The sequence below is a fragment of the Lactuca virosa genome, chromosome 6, assembly GCF_052849685.1.
Source record: "Lactuca virosa cultivar CGN04683 chromosome 6, Lactuca_virosa_CGN04683_v6, whole genome shotgun sequence".
In the NCBI taxonomy this organism is placed as follows: Eukaryota; Viridiplantae; Streptophyta; class Magnoliopsida; order Asterales; family Asteraceae; genus Lactuca; species Lactuca virosa.
Genome location: NC_136431.1, coordinates 99,341,271 through 99,362,024, shown reverse-complemented (window position 1 = coordinate 99,362,024; position 20,754 = coordinate 99,341,271). Strand labels below are relative to the sequence as shown.

Genomic DNA, 20,754 nt, shown 5'->3' with positions numbered 1-20,754 from the left:
GGATGCGATCATACCAGCACTAATGCACCGGATCCCATCAGAACTCCGCAGTTAAGCGTGCTTGGGCGAGGGTAGTACTAGGATGGGTGACCCCCTGGGAAGTCCTCGTGTTGAACCCCTCTGTTTGAACGTTAAACGTCTTGAGACCATTATGTGAACTACTTCTATTCTTTTCTATCACTACATCATAGGGATGTAGGTCAAACTCTCGAGAACTTATTTCTACTCTTTACTTGTACGATCTAAATACATCTAGGTTCAACCATAATCGCTCACAAATTCATTTTCTTCCCATGTTACAGAATCATGTCGTCATCCGGAAATAGTCAGCCGAACAACGAAACCCCTACCCTTCATATCGATGCAGCTACCTTTCAAGTTGCAGTCTCAGCTGCCGTGACAGCTGTTCTGACTCACCTTAATGCTAACAATGCAAATGTTAGCGGAATGGGTATCAATGATTCCAATCCAAGTGACAACCAAGTACACCCACGAGTAACGAACTGCCACAACACTCCGAACCTCAAGCCCAAGAATAACAGACAAAGGTTCAGGAAAAGAGGTAAAGGCAAAGCACCCCAAGGGGCGAACAAAAGACAACAACCTGTGGCAGCCTTCACGGCCACGACATCTGTACCTCCTACTGTCATCCCTACTGGCATCCCAGTTATCCCTAACCCAGCCAGACCGTATGCTGGCAACCTCCCAGACTGCAACAAATGTAACTCTCACCATCATGGACCTTGTCGAGTAATGCAGTGCTTAAACTGCAACAAAAAGGGACACACCATCAATCACTGCAGGGCTCGGATCCAACACATTACTTCAACCACCAACGTCGAAATTTCTCGGATATGCCATCTAGGTGGTGTAAAGGGACATTTCAAAAGGGACTGCCCAACAGAGAAGGGTGACGGGGGATCAGGAGGAGTTTGACCCCAGAACAACAAAGGACCCTACTATAGTATATGAACGCTTCCCATCAGCTGTATTTTTGTATGCTTCCCAAACTGTCTAAAAACTAGTACAACTTGAGTCTTATCTTTTGCGAGATCTCGTCAGTTAAGGGATCCTCGTGCTGCGTATACTTGTCTTTTGTAGTATACCTAGTTCGCAGCAATAGTCTTGTAGTAAATCTATAATACTGTAACTCTGTTGACAGTTGCACCGTTGTGTTTTGTCTGTAACGCCTTTATGATCAAATCTAGTGCCTTTATTTCCAAGTGACTCCGATTTTTATCATACAACTGGAGACCATTCGATCCTCACAATACCAGTTTCGTGCGTAAATCACTTCCTCCGAAATCATCTTTCTAGCGAAGCCATCATTCCAGAACTCCGAAGTACTCATGCGTAGAGTACCTCAGGTTTCTTATCCTTTCCGGAAAAACCTCAACAAACCTCCCTGAAGTACCACTCGGGCAGTACGTCATGTTCAATCCAAAGACCCGTACGGTTGATCTATCGCTGAAGAATGTATACACAAGGGTGGTATATAATCAAGGTTCTACAGGTTTAGAATTAATGATTCCCATTTTTACTTCTTTTCCTCGTTGGGATGTGAGCTTAAAGAAGAATCATTTATTCGACTACCTTTTCAATCTTAATTATATACGACTCATATACACGAGACTGGGATTGATGAACCATGTATGATTTCTAATATGAACTTCAAGACGGAGACCGCCCGAGACTACGAGTAATCGCATCGTCATACGAACAAACTTAGAATCCGGTACGACTCCAGTAACCAGATCGCCCTACAGACTAACCCCCTACCGAGCTGCAAGAACTGCCAGGTCAAACCTAACGAACTACTCAACAATGGAATTGAAGGACCAAGCTTCTCACCATGGAGAGCTCCGGTCTGGTTCTTCAAGAAGAAAGGCAAATTGTCCGTAGGTCCATCGACTTCAGAGGCCCCGACAATATCTCCAGCAGAAATCATTACTATCTGCCTCGCATAGATGAATAGACCGACCAACCGCAAGGAACGAGGTACCCTTCAGGAATGGACCTGAGATCCGAATATCACCAGTCGCGAGTATTGGAGAAGGATGTCCGAGGACAATCTTCCAAACTCGATGCGGACGCTGCGAGTCCGTAGTAATACCCCTCGGATAGGACCAACCTACCCGCAGTATTCATGAACTTAATGAATAGGGTACGCCATTCTTACTGGGATCAGTTCGTCATTGTCATTATAAATGACTTGCTTATCTACCCTCGTAGTAAGAAGGAAACCAAAGAGAGCAGCTACAACAAATCGTGGAAACAATACGATCAGAGAAGCCTTACCCGAAGTTCTCTAGATACGAGTTTTGGAATTGAAGAGTCAAATTCCTAAGACACACTATTAGTGATGTGGGAATTCTTGAGGACCCTTTCAATTAATCAAAACCATTGAGAATTTGTCAGCACCAAAGGCGTCGACGGGAATTCGCCAAAATTCTAGGTTTCGCTGACCTACCGTCTTAGTTCCTTTAGAACTTCCCGCAAATTACGGAACCCCTTACGACTTTGACCCTGAAGGGAGCAACCCTTGACTGGGAAGAGAAGCAAGAGGGAGAAACCTTTAGAACTCCAGAGTGAGAGACCAAATTCCTCTGGAAGTCTCATTCTGGGAAGGCTTAGTACGCTTCGGAAAGCGTGGAAAGCTAAAACCCAACATAATTAGGCCCTTCGAGATTCTTGCCAGAATCAGCCCAGTAACTCGCAACTTCAATCTACCCCGCGAGCTTAGTAAAGTACATTCTACCCGCCACGTCTCGAACTTGCAGAAGTATCTATCCGACGAGGCTCTTGTAATCTCTCTCGACGAGATCAAGCTCCACAAGAGCCTCACCTTCGTGGAAGAACCGGTCGAGATCATGGATCGGTAAATCAAAAGAACAAAACAAAGTCGTATTCCCATTGTGAATGTTCGTTGGAATGCAAAACGAGGACCCGAGTCCACCTGGGAACGCGAGGATCAAACGAAACAAAAATACCCGCATCTTTTCCCAAACTCTTGAAGTCCCAGTCAGAATGCAAATTTCGGGACGAAATTCCTTCTAACGGGGGGATGATGTGACAACCGTCAAATTCTGGTCAAGTCAAAGTCGAACTAAGTCAACAAGTCAAACCAGTCAACGCAGTCAACCCTTGTATATTAGGGTTTACGTTATGTAACTACTGAACAATTCACTAATTTAATGAGAAAACATCAATTGGAAAATTCACGTGTTGGAATTTCCGTAGCCTTAACAGTGCTAAACAATGAACCAAAGCGATAAAACACTACTGCACACTCATCGGGAGTGTGTGCAACACTAAAACATGGCTTAACGGGATTTACGTACCTTGCGTTGCGAAGCCAAACACTCAAAAAGGTCACAAAAGAAATCTTTTCAAATCTCTTTCGCTCTGACTCTTCCAAAACTCTCTAAGTAAGAGAAATCTCTCCAAGAATGAGAAATCTCTCCCAAACCTCTCTTTGTATGAGAAATCTCTCCAAGAATGCGAAATCTCTTCCAAATCTCTCTTTGTATGAGAAATCTCTCCAAGAATGCGAAATCTCTCCCAAATCTCTCTTTGTATGAGAAATCTCTCCAAGAATGCGAAATCTCTCCCAAATCTCTCTTTGTATGAGAAATCTCTCCAAGAATGCGAAATCTCTCCCAAATCTCTCTCTGTATGAGAAATCTCTCCAAGAATGCGAAATCTCTCCCAAATCTCTCTCAAAACCTCCCTTGATCTTTTTGTAATCAATTGGGGCATCCGGACACTTGATTTGGTGAAAAACCATGCGAAACGGGAAGATTCCTTGGAAAATAGCCTCTTAGGGCCGGAGTCCCTCTATAGGGATCAAACCCTCCTTGAACCGGAGTCTCCTTGAGGATCCGCGGTCATCTAGCCGCAGCCGCAGCCGCCGACCGCAGCCACCGACCGCAGCCACATGGAACAGCCCGCATCCGAAGTCGCCTCCGGCTCTAGCTACCCGGACCGCAGCTTCCCTTTCCGCTTCGAACTCGCATCCGCGACCAAGCCCCACTTCGGATCCATGGCTCCTAAGGCCGAAGTCACCCTCCTGACTTCGGATTTGGCATTTTCCACCCGGTTTTCAACCACGACTCCATTTTAAGTCCGTTTTTAATTATTTTAACGCGAGATTTTCTCCAGAAATCATATTTTAACATATAAGACCCTAAATATTCATAATTTAAACATAATTTTGTGGAAATCTTTATTTAAGAATAAAATCTAGTGGGTGAATAATTGAGGTGGAGTGTTGACTTTGCTTTACTTTATGGCCAGCCACTCTATGGCCAGCCACCCTACCCACTCCTCCCAGCCTACCCTGGTCATGTCAAGGTACTTTCTCATCATTTTTCAGCCATTATCTCGTCCAAAGAGCTGAAAGACTCCCACTCTCTCTCCTCATTCTTACTCACTTCCCTCATTTCCACCAAAGATCAAACCCACTTTTCTCTCAAATCCTCTCACACAAATTCGAGATTTCCAAGGCATTTTCCAGCTTTTCTCCTTCATTTGGTAAGTATCATCACCCTCCTTATGGTTATTATATTTCCTTTTACTCAAATCATTGATTGCTCACACAAATTCCATCCCTTTGGTGTTAGATTCTCGAAATCTTCAAGGCTTCTTCAAGTGTTCTTGAGTTGAACACTTCCCTTCTCCCACACTCATCCATTGAAATCACACAAGGTGAGTTCATACCCCTACATTTTCATGTTTTTTTATGTTTTAAGGGGGGGAATACAAGTTAAAACACCAAGAACACAACTAAGTTCTTCTAACAGCTTTCATCAGAAAAGTTGGACTCCATTCACGGACTGTTTTGGTCAACTTAAACATTTTCGTTTTCAAAACTGTACAAGGTGCAAGTAGTTCAAGTTCTTAGCTTTAAAATGGCTACTTGCACATCTCCATAAGATTTTTCTACAATTTATGGTGATTTTTACAAAACTGCATATCATTTCAAGAACCAATCCGGACCAGTCTGTGATTATGGACGTTTTCACCTAAGTTGGAGGTCACTAAAAATTCGTGAGAAAATTTATGAACAAACTAGACTCATTTTCCAAACTCTCAGAATTTACGGATTCTGATTTGGACCTTTGATGATTTTTCTACAAATTTTCTAAGAACAGTAATAGAAATTGTTAACAACAGAAAAAGGCTATAAATTTCATTACACCTTGTAACATGTTGAGCTAGGTGTATATCCTTATGTGAATATATGTTATTGCAAATAAATGACATTTTGTCTTAGTATATAGACATGCATCAGTTAATAAATGGATTTTGATATATATATATATATATAGAATATAAAAGATAACAAATTGTTATAATCAAAGTACATCCATTACATACAAACATTTGAATAAACTATAATAGGTATAGTTTATGATACTTTACATAACACACTCACACAAAAAGGGTACATTTATACAAAGGGAGTTTCATTACGATAATACACCACAAACAAACATATTAAACCATAATAGGTATAGTTAGGTTGCATATACATTTCATACATTTTGATAAGCTATAATAGGTATAGTTTATGTTCATTTACATTACAAAAGGTTTTCATATAAATGGGGTACGAATACAAAGTACCGGGTTTATACAAAAAGGGGTACATTACAAAGTACCGGGTCTTCATATAAATGGGGTACGAATACAAAGTACCGAGTTTATACAAAAGGGGTACATTACAAAGTACCGGGTCTTCATATAAATGGGGTACGAATACAAAGTACCGGGTTGATACAAAAAGGGGTACATTACAAAGTACCGGGTCTTCATATAAATGGGGTACGAATACAAAGTACCGGGTTTATACAAAAAGGGGTACATTACAAAGTACCGGTCAATCTAAGTATATTTATAATAGCTCACATTAAGTATTAACAAACATAGAATTTACGGGGAATTCATTGAAATCAAACGAGTTTACGTAGATTTGAACTTACATTATTTTATCATAAGTATAACAAATTACTTGTACACTTCGGTCTTTGGGTTTTAAGACTACTTTACATATTAAGGAAAATATTGGATTTTTCTGGAACAAACACTACTTTTACAAGGAAAAACTTTTCATAAACTGCCTACAAATGCTTATGAACTCACCAACCTCTGTGTTGACACTTTTTCAAACAACTTGTATTCTCAGGAAATTACTAGACAGGTAATCGAATGCTTTTGAGGATGGGACGTTAAGGCGTCAAACATTTCATATTTTGTCAACAAAATGTAATTGATTTGAATCATGTAAACATATACTTTGGTGTAACCCTTTCAATTATATTTATGATGGTTGTTTTTACTTTGAGCATTATTATACTCGTTGTTGTGATACTACATGAAGTCCTCCATCCCCGGACGTTTCCGCCATCCTTGGTTTGGGGGTGTGACACGGTTATTACCTAGGATGAAGAGATAACGTATGGAATCATTATACAAGTCGTATTTCATTGATGATTATGGGACGTAATCATCCTAAGGGGGAGATAATTGTAACGCCCGTAGATCCGGTCTAGTCAATTTAGAGACGATAAGCATCAAAAGTTACTTTTTTGATAGTATATTATTTAGAATGAATAATATTAACTATGTTGTAGTGGTCGTGGCAAGGTTTCCGAATATATAAAGAATGCTGAAATCCGAGTTATAACGAGGAAGTTATGACCTGTCGAAGTTTCGCGACAGAACCGGTGTGTGTGATGTAAATAGTGAATTTACGATAGAACGATATTTAGCCTTAGTGATCTGAATGAAAGTCGTAGAATACGTTAAACCGAGAGCATACATAATAAGAGCGTCTAAATCTGACCTCGTATGAGGAAGTTATGATTTTTCTAAGTTTCGACTTAGCAGTATGCAGCCCAAAGTTCGAATATGAGATCGAGTGATTTCTAGCCGAAACAATCTAAACGGGAATCGAAGATCTCGTCAATAGTAGTCCAACGGTAAGAAGACAGACGAAAACGGACGTCAAATGAAGAAGTTATGAATTTCTAATGGAGTTTTCTTGTCCCGACCTACTAAAAATAATATAATAAAAATAAATTAAAAATTTGCCGACGGAGTCTAAATGAAAGTTGTAGAGCATAGTCTCACCTACGCGTGGATATAAAGAACATCAAAAACGGAGCTCGTATGCAGAAGTTATGTATTTCTGAAGTTTTTAAATAAATAAAATAAATAAATAAAAATATTAATTCGGAGCTTATCCAAAGTCGTGACGCGTCCGGTCTGATCCACCCAGTACGCCCAGCATACTAGGTGTACGCCCAGCGTACATGTTGACAGCGGAGTACGCCCAGCGTAAATCAGGGTTCAGCACCCTATAAATAGAACATGAGGGCTGCCGATCTTTTTGCTAATTTCCACTTCTTTCACCCCTTTTTCTTTCTTCTACTTTGCGAGAAATATCCCCGAAGCCCTGATATCATCCCGACACCCGAAGCAAGTCCCGACGCTCCGAAGTTCCCGAGAAAATTATATTTTCAATCCGAAACTCTGTCCACATGAAGCCCAGTTTTTTGGGAAAACATCCTGGTTTTATCGGAAACGATTGTTTTAAGAGACGAGGTGTTGTCCGATCATCGTCTTATCAAGTGAGTGTGTAGTTACTTTCTTCTAACACATAGATATGAAGTATTTGCTATGAAGTACGTGTTATGTGTTTATACATTGTTTGTTTACTTGAGATGGATATTGAACTAATGTTTTATACAGGTTTTAAAAGATTTAAACTGTATATGTGTTTGCATCTACAAATATGTTGGGTGGAACATGGGTAGATGAAATAGTTGATGTGAGACGAAATAATAAGTGTTTTTGAACTCTATGTGTTCGTTAGGTATTTTTGAACTCTATGTGTTCACTTGGTGTTTGAACTTAACGTGTTCATTAGGTATTTTTGAACTCTATGTGTTCACTTGATATTTTTGAACTCAATGTGTTCATTAAGTATTTTTGAACTAGATGTGTTCACTTGGTGTTGTTGAACTGAGTGTGTTCACTAAGTGTTTTAGAACTAAGTATTCACCAGATGTTTTGAATTAAGTGTTCACTAGGAGTGTTAGAACTAGGTGTTCGTTAAGTATGTTGAACTAAGTGTTTACCGGTTCTAATTTGAGGACCTTGGCAGTGGTGGACTTTGTGTCAATTCCTTAGGTCAATCCTTAGGAATAAATGAATAAAGGATAGTTGATTTTTAGGGTAAATCCTTAAGAAATAAAGGAGATAATGAGGATGGGTAATTTGGATTGATTGATTGATTGATTGATGATTGAATATAATAATTATATTATTGTGGGTCAAAAACCCTAAATGCTCACCAGGCTCCCAAGCCTGACCCACTCAGTTTTCTTTGCATTACAGGTAATGGCACAAGAGTATAAGTTGGTTGACTTGACGAGATATTTGGGATTATAGACCAGTAGTTGGAAATAACTGCTGTAAGGTTAAATTGTAGTGTTTATGCTTTTTGGTCTTTATCGGAACATGACATCCCGAGGTTTTATTATTTAATGAAAAGTACATTCTCTTTGAGAAATGTTTTGATAAAGTTTTATCATATTTTGTTTGGGAACAAATTCTGCAACTGTTTTCTTTAAAAGATTACTCTGATTTTAAAACAAAGCATAAACAAATCGGTCTTTTCTGGTCGTGAAATTGGGGATGTCACATTTATTCCATAAACAAACACTCCACGGAGCCAAGTCTAGGGTTTTGATATCACAAAAGAGAATTATACCCTATTTGACCTCCTCAGAAAAGCAATCACGGAATTAAATAATAGCAAATGCAGGAGAAAATAATTGAGCTAATTAGTTACCATTGAGTGTACATATCCAGAACAACGGTCTTATCATCGTCGGCATTTACGATTGGCCAAAATGTATCCTTATCAACCTCGGTAACCTGACCTACAACGACCGTTGGACCGGACATCTCCAAGCTCGATCTCACCTTCACCGAAGACCTCAAGTTTTTTCTGGTTTTACTACCGATCGACTTGGTTGAAGCAACGGATCGGTGAACATCTCTGCCGATGGTAAACTGTTTAGTCGGCCATGATGGCAGCGATCCAGTTGACGGCAGCGGCGGAATTGGCCGGCAAACATGTTGAATTTGTAATGCCATTGTAGCGATGGAGGACGGTTATCTCGGAGTATCTGAATGCTTGGAAGGAGATGTGATGGAGCGACGATGGACTGGCGGTGACGGACCGACGGCGATGGACCGACGACAATGGCCTGACGACGATGGGTCCGTGCGATGTTGTCAAACTGGAGATTGTTGTGTATCAATTTAGGGCAAAAGAGATGTGTTGAGTCGATTTAGGGCATAGTACTCTTTATTGGTAGTCAAAATTAGTTAACCTTGTTTATCCTCCTTGCTACACCAATTAATCGTGTTTACAAAAATTATCTGTATAATTATAATTTGGTCAAAATTAGTCAAGTCTCCTTATTTAGTCAAAATATAAATACAAATGAATTTTTCAAATGTGTTTTTCTTTTTATTTTTTCAACTTTTTCCAAATATTTTTATAGTAATATGTTTATAAGGACCGGTCAATAATGTAACCAGTCTTTGCGAAATTATGTATAAAAAGAAAATAAAGATGTAGTTATTTTCAAAAATAAAAAATATTAATTAAAAATATTTTAGTTTTTATTAATTGAAAATTAATATATATATATATATATATATATATATATATATATATATATATATATATATATATATATATATATATATATATATAGTCAGTGACAACTATTGGGTGGTCACTAAGTGTTTTTCCCCATTTAAAGAGTAGACGTGTAGTTTTAAATAAGAGTAGTCAACGACCACTAATTTTGGTCACTAAATCTCCAATACAGTGACCACTTTTTTTGTCACTAAGCTTCTAACATATTGACCATTATTCTTAGTCACTATATAGTTAACATAGTGACAATTATTTTTAGTCACTAAATAGTTGTTATGATATGAAACAAAAGTAGTTTAATTTTTTCACGTTTTAGTAACCGAGTTAGTGACCACCACATATAATTCGTCATTAAATTTGTAGGATTACCAAAATTCAGTGACCACTTAATTTCTAGTGACTAAAAGATGCTTTCAGTGACCAAATTTTAGGTCGTCACTAAAAATTTGTCACTAATAAGGACTTTTCTTGTAGTGAGAAGAACATTCGTATAGCTGTTTTAACTTCAAGTATTATCTTCAGAAAAACTTCACTCGGCTCCAAAAGACAAGAAACTCTGATGAAATATCATCTTCGCAAAACCTTTATCACATCCTTTTCACATAAAAAAATCCGAACGTAAGCCAATGTTTGGTACCCGATAGTGGCCAAGACAGAACGGAACAAAACTTTTTAAGATGGCTTTTGGCATGTATGGAACAAGAAGATCAAATTTTGACCAGGTCAATAGGACTATTTTGTTAAATTTTAGGATGTGTTCGTCATGTAGTTTTTAGCTTTTAAAAAAAGCTCATATATATATATATATATATATATATATATATATATATATATATATATATATATATATTGTACCGCAGCGGGAGCTTAAAATCTAAATTCAAAAACTATTTCTACTAACATTTAACAAAAAGCTTCTACCTATTATCACAAAATTACTACAATGCTCTTATGTCTCTATTTTATATTTTACAAATATGTCATTTTATATAATTTTACATGTTTTAAAAGCTTCCATGTCGAACACTCGTATACAAATAAAAGTTACAACTTCCAGTTAGTTTTAATTAGTTTTAGTTAGTTTTGTTGATACTACTACAGAAAGCATTTAAGGGGGCGGTTAAAATACTAATTGGTGCATATATGTATTATCGTGACTAACCTCACTACCTATTAAGTGAGATGAGGGTAATATATATATATATATATATATATATATATATATATATATATATATATATATATATAAGAAGGGAACCACTTCAAACTTATAGAACCATAGAACCACACTTATAACCGTTGATTTATTATTTGAATGATCTAGATTAAAAGAGTACATGGTATAATTGTGCACCTTACTCTATAGAATAAATACACAAAAAATGTATAATATAAATATATATGTCCATTATTAAATACATTTAATTTAAAAAAATAATAACGTAACTAGTTTCTATTTTTACCTCTTATTTTTTTTCCTAAAATTTTTCCCAAAACCAAGAATTTACAACTACAAAAAAATCCCAGCCATTATACCATCGATCCCCTCTATCTCCTCCAATGTCATTTCTCGTCTCCCTCCTGATCCCTCACCGAAAAATCAACAACACCCACAATCAACACTGTAACACCTGTAGATTCGGGCTAGTCAATTTGGAGGCAATAAGCATCAAAAAATGACTTTTCGATGGAAGATTATTTGGAATAAATAATATTAACTAAGATATAGTATATGTCACAAAGGTTCCATACATATAAAGAACGCTGAAATCCGAGCTATAACGAAGAAACTATGACTCGTCAAAGTTTTACGGCAAAACCGACACGACACCGGGAATCGTAAAAAGTGAGTTTGCGATAAAATACATTTTAGTCTTAGCGATCTTAACGAAAGTCGTAGTATACGTTAAACCGAGAACGTGCATAAAAAGAACGTCCAAATCTGACTTCATATGAGGAAGTTATGATTTTTCTAAGATTTAGCATAACAGTGCACCTCCCAGAATTCGACTTTAAGATCGATCAATTTTTAGCCGACACAATCTATAGGAGAATTGAAGATCTCATTAATAGGAGTTCAACGATATACAGACAGTAAAAAACGGACGTCAGATGAAAAATATAAAGAACGTCAAAAACGGATTTTAACTATCTAAGTCTGTTAAAATATAAATTTAAAAATAAATCAAAATTAGCCGACGGGATCTAAATGAAAGTTGTAGACCAGGTTGCCGCTACACGTGGATATAAAGAACGTCAAAAACGGATCTCGTATGTAAAAGTTACGGATTTTAGAAGATAATTAGTTTTTGGAGTAATCTGCGAGTGACACGTGGCACAATCCTGACACATTGCTTCCTACCCACGCCTTGCTACCAGATGGTGACATGTGGTACACCAACACGATGAGTTGGAGGCCCAGAACTCGCCGAGTTGAGCCAATTTCCAGCCTATAAATAGCATGCAAGGTTCTCCCATTTTCTTCACACCTTAACCCTTCTCTCTCTCTCTCTCTCTCTCTCTCTCTAGCTTCTCTCTAAACCTCTCCCAACCTCTAATACTTCCCAAGTGCTAAGAGGCGAGTCCCGGAGCGCCATAAGGCTCCGAGAAGAAGAGCTTTCGGCTCGGTAGTTCTGCCCCCGTAGAGCCCGGTTCCCAGCCAAACCCCCGGTAAGTGAGATATGCTTACCCTACTCTAAGTATAGCTTATGTTTAAGTTTATTACTGTTATTATGAACTTATAAACAATATATATATATATATATATATATATATATATATATATATATATATATATATATATTAAAATATAATATAAAAAGTGTTATTATAATATCTTTTAACTACTCGCGGTACGGAGAATATAGTTTGAAGGGCCGCATAGGGTTGTTGGATTTCAGAAGTGCTATAATGCCAAAATGGTCCTGCCCTCCGGTGTTTCATGTCTGGCCCATGTCTGTACATAGTGGTTGAAAAGTATTGTTTAACACTTATAAAACAATGTCCCTCGTAAATAGTCGCTATAAATATTAGACTAAAATCTAGAGGTAATGATACTAGGTTTGGCCGAAGGAAAATAGAATTGTTAGAAGCGAAGCGCTGCCTGAGTTTGGAATCATCACTTTAACAAGTGAGTGCATAGCTACTTTCAACTTATACATAGATATGAAGTATTTAATATAAATTACATCTTATGTGTGCATATAATCTTTGTTCTTGATATCTATGCTGGATGAACACAATATACATGTTTTATTTGATTTAAATTGTATACGTATTTTATACCTATAATTATGATGGGTAAAGATGGGTAGATGAAAGATGATATAGATGATGAGAGGTGAAAGATGATATAGATGATGAGAAGTGAAAGATGATGAGAATCCTTGACCTTAACGATGAAAATCCTTGACCCAAGCGATGGCCCAATCATCTAGCAGAGTATAGATGACAATCACAGACTATTCTAAACAGTCCAGTGAAACACTAGCAGACTCGCAACCTGTAGGTGTTGTGAACGATATGTTCATCAGATGTACTCTAAAAACCCATTGACATGTATTGTGAGTGGACTCCCTAAAATAATACTGTCAATAAAAGAGATAAACCATGGCAGCTATGGACTTAGTGCCTAAAAAATAACCTCAGCATCTATGGACTTAGTGCCTAACATATAACCTTGGCAACTATGGACTTAGTGCATGTTTTATAAACCCTCTCTGATATGGACTTAGTGCCTAACAAATAACCTCGGCAACTATGGAGTTAGTGCCTAACAAATAACCTCGACATCTATGGAGTTAGTGTCTGTTTTATAAACCCTGGCAGCGATGGACTTCGTGCCTATTCCTTAGGAATGAATGAGTGAATGATAGATGATTCTTAGGGTAGATCCTTAAGAAATAAAGAAGATAATGGGGATGGATAATTAGGTTAATTGTTTGATGATGAAACATAATAACTTTATTATTGTGGGTTGAAAACCCTATGTACTTACCAGGTTTCCCAACATGACCCACTCAGTTTATTTGTATCACAGGTGTCGATACGAAGCTACATTACACTGAGAGATTAAAGGAGATGTAAATCACTAGCGTAAGAGAATGTAAGATCTGTTTATGCTTATGTTTCTGTATTGACGATGACATCCAAGGTTTTAATATAAACAAAATACATTTCTTCGAAAATGCTTTGATAATATATTTATCATGTTTTCTGGGAACAAATTCCGTAATATTATTTTTTAAAATGAATATTCTGATTTTCAAATAAGCATAAATAATTTTTTTTTTAAAATAACCGTGAATTTGGGGATGTCACATACACATCAGATAATCAACCCGAAACCGGATAATGACCACCATCTCTTGCTTGTTTTAAAGTTGCCGGAACACTAGCCACCGCCGCCATCATCGCAACTCCACCCCACGCCATCGATAGCTATTACAGACCATCATCTCCATCGATTTTACCATCGTCAATCGCTCCATTCAGTGTATCGGCTTCTTCGAAACCCCAGAAAAAGACTTATATCGCCTCACTCTTTCTCTCCACCGTCGTCACCACCACCTGAACAATCAACATCGCCAGAATCTTACTGATTTTCACCGCTATATCCTTCTATTTCACTGATTTCGTCAGCCAACACCTAAAACCCCAACTGGTTTGTACTCTCCTCATTTCCCCTCTTCTAAAAAATTTCCATGTCATTAAACACCAGTTTGTAATTTTACTTGACGTATTTCATTCAGTTGTTTATTTTCTTATATGGGTTTCGTTTGTTTTCTTGTGCAAAACTGAATCATGCTTTAATTTTTTGTAGAAATTTTGATGCATTGTTCAATATCTGATTCAGGTTTTGTTTGGATTTCCATTTCTTTTGGTGGACTGGGTGGTTAATTACAATCCAGAAGTTTTAGCAATTGGCATTTTATAGGTTCATTCATTTGTGAATAAGTTTTTTTTTTCGAAAGAGGATTTGTGAATAAGTTAATGCACCATGGAATGGAAACCTTGTTAGGTTCATTCATTTGTTGAATTTAGTTTCATATTTTGTAGTGTTAATACAATTTTTATGTGAAAACATGATTTTGGTTATTAATATCAACTTTTCGTTACTAACAACTAGATATTTGGATTTTTTTTGTTTTAATGAGTTGGTTTCTCGTCTTTATTGTGTTTGTTAGGCTTTAGAATTGAACATAAATGTATATTCATTTCTCCATTTACTTATATGTTCGTAACATTATACAGGTTCACAAGTGAACATGATTAGGCTTTAGAATTGAACATAAATGTATATTTATTTCTGCATATACTTATATGTTCGTAACATTATATATGTTCACAAGTGAATACGAGAAGATGCATATATTGATTTTTTTTGTTAAACTGTAGAACTGAACATACATATATTTTCATTTCTGCATATACTTATATTTTGTAACATTTATATACCTAATTTCACTAATTTCATAAGTGAACATGAGAAGATGTATATATTTGATATTCATCTATGATCTTAACATTCATACATGTTCATGTATGAACATGGCATATTTATTGGGTTTCGTATAAATGTTCAAGTATGAACATGTATGAAAATGATGATTTTTTTATACATGTTTAGGTATGAACATGATGTTGGATTAGGTGTCTAAGCCCATAACTATAATTGGTATGTAGTTGATTTGATAGTAGTATGGTCCTTTTGGGTTGCCTTCACTCATGCAACTTGACAAGATGACTGGTAGAGAGAGAGTAGGATTTATTATTTGAAATAATAAATTGGTACTCAAAATGATTTTATTAATATATTATAAGATTAATATATTATTTAGAAATCATATTATTAATTAGTATTTAATCAGAAATTAATTTGACATTAATTTTGGGATTAAAGGAACTGATTAATAATGGACGAGCTGTTTTGCAAATCATTGAGAGTTGTGAAACTGGGCTACTGGACTCCTTAATTAGGAGTGGACGAAATCCTATAGGGAGGCCCTATAGATTTCGTCCAAGGCCTACTGGTAAGAGGTCCATGGGTTGCTTAAGCCTTAAGCAGGAAGTTAGGGTTTCCTCTAGAAACCCTAGCAGCCCACAACTATATAAAGAGCCCCACCACATGGGATTTTCGGCTCTATGCATATGATACATAACCCAGGCCGATTTTCCTTGTCTCTCCTCTCATCTTGTTGCATTGGGTGTTTGTGAACCATTAGAGGTGCAACATTTGGGGCACTAAGCTTTCAAGAGTTAAGGATCTTCAAGTTTGTACTTGTTATTACTACATAACAAGTAAGGTAATCTTCTAACCCTAAATTCTTTGTGAAATTCGAAATTGTATGTTAGTTTCTAGGGTTATTGCTTTGTATTTAATTTGCATGTTCAATTAGTGAGAAACATAGATCCAAAGCAATTAGGGTTGCATGATCACATAGGAATGTAGATATGCTCATAACCCATCAGTGGTATTAGAGCCTAGGATGTTTTTCAATTGAATTGATGCAATAGTGAACTGTCCAAAGGAGCCGAAAAACGTTTTTTGCTGCATGAACCCAGAACTCGACGAGTTCAATGTGAAACTCGACGAGTTGACTCGTCAGTTCCCTATTTTTTCCGATTTTCAGATATGGTTTTGAAGGATTTGGTTGAATTTTAAATAAAGATAAAATTATTTTGGATTAATATAAAATTGTTTTATTTTTAAAATTTAACCTAGTGTTTTGAAAAGTTTCAAAAACACACCCTTTGGTTTTATAATTTAAAATTTAATTAAATAGTTTTAATTTTGAAATCTTAAATTTTAAAATCCTAGTATTTTGAAAAAATTTTAAAATACACCCCTTTAGTTTTATAATTTAAATTTGAAATTAAACGTTTATTTTTGGAAATTTAAATTGAAAAACCTAGAAGATATCTTTATGGACTTTATTAATAATTTAATTAAAAGATTAATTAAAAGATAATTAATAAATCCATAAAATGGTTTAGATTTAATTAAATTAAAAGTTTAATTTATTAAAAGATTAAACCTTAGTATTTTAAAATTTAAAATACAACCTTATACTATTATAATATTAAAAGTTTAATTTATATATATATGTATAAGAAAAGTCAGTATTACCGTTAGTAGGCTTCATTCACGTAGTTGGTCTATAAGGAGTGTTTAAGGAAGCTGCCTGTAAAATGACCGCCATTGGGTATCCACTCTTACCCACCGCACTCTTGACTAGTGGAGAGTCGTTAGTCGAACGGGTTTGATAGGACACTCATTTCTCATTAAAAGTATAATGAATTATAAAGTAACTAAACGCTTTTATTAAATTCTCAATCTTAGTTACTTTAGGAAAAATGTGAATTTGATGCTAACCCATGAAATTGCACATTGCACCTTATTGGTCGTTAGTGGAGCATGTGTGGTTAACCGACACACTAATATGGGACTAATATTGTTGACAATGAGTTTCTCGTAAACTATCGTTGATCAATGGAGCGTGTGTGGTTAACCGGCACATTGATTAGGTGATAAATGACATCGAGAGTACCAAGCTAATTTGCATGGTTATTCACATCTCATTTGTGATCCTCGGCATCCAAGTCACAAAGTGAGAGCATAATCGAGATTAAACATGCCATTTAAAAGTTCAATGAATCTCAAAAGATCTAGGAATTTCATCTAAAACATAATTTATTTAAAATTTCGTTTTCGTGGTGGAATTGGTAAATATTCATTTACCTACCTTCAAATAATTTGCAATTGGATTACGACATACCTCTTCTGAATTGTAAATTATTGTGTTGGGTCCTAGGCTTAATATTTCATTTGGGTGTTATATTAAGGATCTAAATTGACTTACTTGGATTTTCTCCCTTTTTGTAGAAGTCTAGTTTTGAAAACTATGGTCTTCCTCAATCCTTTGGAAAAGGCTTTCCCTTTGAAGATGATCTTCCACGTGCCGATCAAGGTGAAAGATCATTCCCTTCTTCGTGCATTGGTGGAACTGGAAATCATTCTCTTCATCCACCTCCTCCAGTGATTCTCCTTGACCCACGTTTTCGTCAACTTAGCATGCAAACACCAATATGGAAAGTTTGTGTGTGCACACGTCCTCAAGATGAAGTCGCACATTGACAGATTGGGAATGTTGGGTGTCGTTTTCCCAAGGAAGCTTGTTGTTGACTTGGTTCTTTACTCGCTTCCTGAGTCATATAGTCAGTTCCTAAAGGACTACTACATGACTGATCACGATGTGACCCTAATCGATCTAACATATTTGCTAATTGTTGTTGAAGCTGAAATGTTTTGGCACACTGGTCAAGCAAATGTGTTTGGAGGATCTATCTCCCAAATTGCCATGGACGTTGGTGATGGCAAAGGCGATAGTCCAGAAATGGTTTCTCCTCCTAAGGGAGAGAAATTGGCTAAGGTCAAAAAGTTTGACCATAAGAGAAAGGCCAATTTTGTGATAGTTCCATGTGTCGATGCTAAAGACTCCACCTGTTTCTATTGTCAATCGAAGGAGCATTGGAAGCACAGCTGCCCAGACTACCTGAGAGATCTTAGAGATGGTAAAGTCAAATTGTATGACTCTACTTCAGGTACGTCCACTATCTAACTCTGTTAAGTTCATATTTATAGATTCTTATTACATTATGTGGTAATCACATTTTGATATTTTGTAGGATCGAAGAAAATGAAGGAAGCTTAAGAGGAAGTAAAGGCTGATTCTGATCTGAAGAAATGGATTTCGGTCGCATGGTTCGATGATTAGAATTTTGAGCTGCTGCTTAGGATTTGTGATAGATTGCTTAGGAATATTTAGAAACATAGTTTTCATGTGTATTTTCATTGTAAGGAAAAAATTTCCACACATTATCAATAAAGTAAATTTTGGTTTTATTTGCTTTATGGCTACTTGCAATGGCATCTATGAATATTGGTGTTTATATTTCTATTATTAGCAATGTTGGAAATGGATTTGATTCTTACTTATATCGCTTGTGGTAGTGTTATAATTTACCAAGTCAGGAAGGATTCTCATCACCCAAGTTTCAATTGGACAGAAACTTGGAATCATACGATTTGAATTGTGTGATGTATGAGAATCTTGATCTTTGGAAAATTAAGACTAAATTCCTTGCTCACGTGTATATGTGAGTCAAGTGAAGGACTAAAGGATCTAGAACACATTGATGTGAACTGGTCAGATCCACCACAAAGGAAGATAAAGTCTATTCGTCATGATTTACTTTTGATTCAGTAAATATGGTTATGCTTACGAGATTGAGTGTAATTCTAATACCTTGAAAGATTTCAAAGTATAGCAGAACGAATAAGAAGAATCCGTTCGGAACCATGTTTTATGATCATCTTAATGATTATGGAACCATGTCATAATTGATCCTCTAAGGACACCTTAGTGCATTTATATGACTAAGAAGAGGAATCAGGTATTGTTGAAATGGTTAAATCAAGAAGATGAATCATACTTCGTTCCAAATCAAGTTTTAGAGTCATACTCTAAGTTACTCCAAGTTGCACTTTGAGTAACCTGTTCTAAGTAGATTTATAACACCTCATGAAATGTGGAGTAGAAATGTTTTCTTGCTCTAGCACATTTGAAATTGGTAGTTGTGATGTTTTAGTTTAAGCAAAGACCAACTAAGACCAATTATATGAAGTGTTTTCTTGATAAGAACCCACACTAACTCTTGAATATTTGTTTGTTGAGGAATGTTCCTTGACAGAGAATCTTATATGTCAAGAAGTCATTGGGAATCTTGCTGATCTTGAAAATTTTTAGGAAGACAATCGAGAATAAACCTTTTAGTAATCACTAGCATACGACCTAAGGTTGATAACCTATCGTGTTGACACATTCTTGTTTCTGTGCTTATTCCTATTAAGTTGACTATGCATGTGAGTTCTATGAGTCCTCATTTGATCGCATAAGGCAAAGTACTTTGATCGGTGAAAGTACATTGATGGGTGAGCTACTCAATAACCTGGAAGCACTGGTAGGCCCTTGTGCTGCTGGATGGCAAGAAATCAAGATTAAGCAACTTCAGTCCATATGAGTTTAAATTTTTCATAAACCTTGTCTTATGATAGTGGTTGGAAATGACAAATTCAGATGGATAGGAAAACATACACCGTAAAATCTAAGTGACAAGAGGTTTTTCTCTACTTCATGAAAATGATTGTGAGGGACCACTTTCACGAGTAGATTTTAAAGGATTAGAGTAAGCAGTTGTGGTACTTTCATTCTCAAATTCGAATATGATTACGTCATCCCTTTTCATAATTCGAATTGTGAGAAATGGCAAATAGTTTGAACATTCGGAGCTTCTTGCTATAAGTTCTAAAGGGTTTAGACACACACACATAAGCTATTTAATAAAATGTGTATGAGCTTGAGAAGTCTAGATAAAGACTTATCGAAGCACCACTTATTAGAAATCTGAATTTTGGTAAGAAAGTCAATAGGTATTGATTTCTAGAAGTCTAGTTGATTTCTAGATACATGTCAAAGCTAGTGGGAACACAGTTGTTATGCTAGTAAGAACATAATTGTTATGCTAGTGGGAGCATGATTATTATGTTAAGTATTGCAAGTTAGCAATGTTATTTATAGGAAACAAAGTTCTAAATTTGCAAAGTTGCAGAATTTAGAAATTGTTTCGCTATAGTAAGGCTTAAGGGAGAGGGCATTTATACTTCATTTCGAATCTAAAAGTTTAGATTGAAATTTTAATGGAACTTAGTCATGAGCATATATGAATATCATGTTAAAATGATTCAACATAGGAAATTTAATATATATGGAAATATTGTAGCAAGAGACTGATCAAGTATCATACCTCTATGTAAGACATAATGTATCGGATCCCATACGTTTCAGGTATAGGATCGATTGCATATGCCATAATATTCATTTGTTATGATTTTCTAAATGCCCAGGGCATTAAGAGGGAAAAGGACTAGAACCAGATATGACTGAAGTTAT

The 20,754-nt window shown here is 36.2% G+C and overlaps 1 non-coding gene across 1 annotated transcript; it reads left to right on the top strand.

Annotated features, from left to right (window-relative positions):
- On the top strand, nt 1–119 carry LOC145122924 (5S ribosomal RNA). Its single transcript, XR_013714810.1, has one exon. It is a non-coding gene; the product is annotated as a 5S ribosomal RNA (ribosomal RNA).
- The last annotated feature ends 20,635 nt before the right edge of the window (nt 120–20,754 follow it).